This window comes from Lynx rufus, unplaced genomic scaffold, assembly GCF_022079265.1.
Source record: "Lynx rufus isolate CCGP_SWC_20201006 ecotype Redwood Valley unplaced genomic scaffold, mLynRuf1.p SCAF_2, whole genome shotgun sequence".
NCBI classification, from domain to species: Eukaryota; Metazoa; Chordata; class Mammalia; order Carnivora; family Felidae; genus Lynx; species Lynx rufus.
In genome coordinates, this window is record NW_025814834.1 from 148,582,884 (window position 1) to 148,586,703 (window position 3,820).

General features: G+C 39.1%; 1 non-coding gene across 1 annotated transcript; it reads left to right on the forward strand.

Moving 5' to 3' along the window:
* Nucleotides 1-280: 280 nt before the first annotated feature.
* Nucleotides 281-384, forward strand: LOC124516750 (U6 spliceosomal RNA). The gene has a single exon (XR_006963154.1). It is a non-coding gene; the product is annotated as a U6 spliceosomal RNA (small nuclear RNA).
* The last annotated feature ends 3,436 nt before the right edge of the window (nt 385-3,820 follow it).

Genomic DNA, 3,820 nt, shown 5'->3' on the forward strand with positions numbered 1-3,820 from the left:
GTTATTGGACATACAGGAAATAAGCAGTAAGAGACAACTGTTTAGCTAGCAACTAGTGCTCACTTTGGCAGCACATATACTAAAATTGGAACGAAGGGCGCCTTGGGTGACTCGGTTGAGCGTCCAACCTGGCTCAGATCATGATCTCTCGGTTCGTGGGTTTGAGGCTCACGTCAGGCTCTGCACTGTCAGTGTAGAGCCTGCTTGAGATTCTCTCTCTCCCCCTCTCTCTCTGACCCTCCCTGGCTCGTGCTTTCTCTCTCTCTCTCAAAATAAATAAACTTAAAATAATAATAATAAAATAAAGTGGGAATGATACAGAGGAGATTAGCCTGGTCCCTGCTTAAGAATGACATGCAAACCTATGAAGCATTCCAATTTTTTTTTAAACAGACAAAAATTTAAAAAATTAAAAAACAAAAGCAACTGAACTAGTTCCCACTTATTCAAAGTCTTGTCCCTTATTCTATATAACTCAAAAAGCATTTACAGATTTCCATGGTTTTAAGTTTTCTGAGCTCAAGAAACTTTGTCCCAAAAATGAATCAAATCACTTAATTTTTTTTTTTTTTCAAAAAAGTAATATATTGAAAGCTGACAATCTGGCAATCTGCTGTAAGGCTAGGTAAAGATCAATCCACTTTACCATGTTAAAAAAAAAAAATAAGCATAGTATTTCCAGAACTGTCAAGAACTTCAAGTTGTGAAGGAAGTAATTTGATCTCGTGCACTTAAACACTATTTACTTACCCATTTCCATCAGCATTCACTCATATAAACTAAGTGTGAGGACCAGAAAGCATATTTTTATTCAACCTGTATCCAACTGGGATACAGAATCGAGTGTGAGAAAGTAGCATAGGTCTTCTGGTATAACCAGAGGGCTAGGCAGACTGGGAGGCCTGTCCTGAGCAGAAGAGGAGTTTTGGGGGACACAAAAGGAGAATTTTAATTAAATAATTAAGAGACCGTTTTATAATTAAATAAAAGTAGCACTAGTGGCCCTTGAAACAGTCTGGGCTTTCTCACATGTCATGTCAAAAGTGACATATGGTAAAGCTAATTATCAATCGCCAGGACCCCAAAACGGGCCACCTCAACAATGAACCTGCGCCCTTCCTTACATCTACCTGACTCTGATCCCTACAGCCATTCTAACTGCACTCACACATCTCAGCTTTCACACCACTTTGGGGTGTCTGGTTTAGCAACCTGTTAACCAGATCAGACTGGGAGGGCAGGTTGGTACCCTTTGTTACTGGTTGTTCCTTTGGAAAGAATCGATTAATGTCTATTCCAAGCCCAAGACTCCATATGGGCAGACGCATTGGACAGAATACACAGAAAGGGTTCATTTTTTGTGCAAAGCAAGCGAAGTCTATCAAGCAAAAAGTTTTCTTTCCCACAAATAAGAAAGCTATACTTCATCTTGTTTACTATGGTTTTTAAAATGACAAATGCAATAATAGATGAAACAAAGTCTTTTAACATAGAAAAAATCAACAGACGCTACGTTGCTGATTGCCTCTGTGTGCGTCTCAATCTTGGAAAGTTTGCCAAACCCCTACAAAACTGAAGTTAGGATAATAATTTCAAAGAAGTTTAAATTTCAGATTGACTTCCTTGGGAAACCCCAAAAGACAGCAGTATTCATTCCTCAGTGTTCCTTGGTTGTTGTTTTCTTCTTTTCTTTTTTGGGGGTATGGGGGGGAATATTTTGCTTTTGTTAGATCACTTCCAGTGTCATAATCATCCTCATAATCCCTGTTTTGGAGAATACATGATATTTTGTAATAGCTTATCCCAGAATCATCTTAGAAACATGTATACAGCATTTACTATGTGCCAGAACCCTAACTGCTTTATATATTAACTCGTGTTACTACTTATACAGCCCTAGATGGTTGGTCGTTCAGAGAGGTTATGTAACTTATCCAAAGTCACACAGCCACATAGGTGGCCAAGCTTGCCTTTGGACCCAAGCAGCATTCTGGTACGTAAACGGCTCTGGAAGATAAAGCATAACTTGTAGATAAATATCATATTTTCACTTTGACTTTCAATATTGTTTCATCATTTGTCTTGAGGCGTGGCAAGCCTCAGGTGTCAGCTGTTCCTCTGCCTCTTGAACATTCTCTCCCTTCCCCCTTGGCTCTCCACCTGAATTTCTGGCCTGCCTGTCAGATAGTTAATGATCTGCACACAAACACTTACATGAGCTAGTGGAGCTAAGCCTTTAAAAGAATCCTAGGGGAATCCTTTAAAGACTCTTTTACAGTATGAATAATCACCCCCTAATTTATTCATCTGTAAATTTTTGTTTTCACATAATAGATTTTCTCCGGGCAGGGCCAAACTGAATTACGTTTTCTTAGCTCTTCACAGATGCATCAGCTTTGCTTTGCCATTTTGTGATTCAAGAAAACCGATTATTTTAACATCCGCAACAACCATTCTCCTTTTAGAGTTTATAAAAGTGAAAGATACGCGGCACAAAAACTCTTTGTCAGGGAATATTTCTCGCAAAACGGAAATTTTAGCTCCTCTTACTTACTTGGAATGCTTATTTGTTCAGACACAGGACAGCGAAAATAAAATTTAAGTGTCCAGAATATTATTTCTATCCATTTTAATTTTGTCAGGCCAGACCCAGTTTCCATAGCAGATGAAATTAAATTTTTATATCAACTCGCTTTCTCACTTTAACGTCCAGAAATCTGCTGTTCCCTATGCTCAGACTTTCGAGTAAATATCAGCTAACCCTGATTGCTTCAATCACCTCTTTGCCTGTTTGACCCATCTACCAGCTCTAATGAGTCCCACCCTCTGGCAGATTCAGTTTTCTGAGATCAGCAACAAAAACCAGACTAAAGCATAACTTCATGGACTTTGAAAAATAACCAAGGAGGCTCAGTCTAAGCAGACATTCCAAAGTTGCCACGGGTCAGTCAATGATATGAATTCAGAACTTCCCCCTGGGAGCATGGAGTGGCTTTTGTCTCCCTTGCTGAACCCCACATTTCGATCTGAAGTACTCCCCTCAAGTTCGAGGTTCAGATTTAGCTCCTCTGTCATGATACGGTAACTTGACACAATTAATGGCAAGCCGTGGAGATAAACATTAATGAGGATGGCCTGTTTGCTTTTCCCTGAGGTCTCTGAAACACATTTTCTAAACTCTTCCATGTGGTCCAGATCGTGTCATGGATTTGTTAACTTTGCAATACATTTGATTGAAACATCATAATTCTTTCCATGACAATAGTGTCTGATGTTACAGATGCCCAAGCAGCAAGGTCAGTAGTTGACAGATGGAAGTTGGAGCCAAGCAATTACGTTTCCCAAACCATTACAAAGAATGTAACTGAAGAAAGGTAGGGCCTGGCCTAAAACACACCAAACAAGAACAAGCACAAAAATAATTGCTTCAGATTTAATGAATCTCTCCTTGATATGACAACCAATCCAAGAGTCTCTGAATTCCCTTCCTCTGGTAAAAATCAAAACATTTTTGAGGTGGTGGCCGTTTATCTAAATGACTGTTTTTCCTCCGTCAGTCTTTAGGCTTAATCTCATTTGCTTTTATGGATATGGGAACCCTTCTGAATAGCTTTTAACCTTTTAAAAGTTGCCTTGACCTAAAGAGCCTAAAAATTTTTTTAATACAATATTGAATAATAAAAACTGAACAATTGAGTGCTTTTCTTACCAGCAGTCTGCATGCAGTGCTCTGGGTCCTGGAGCAGAGTTTCTGTCTGAAGAAAAAAATTAAAATACCTGTGTATAGCTTGCTTCTAGCAGAAACCTTCAGCTCTGACCT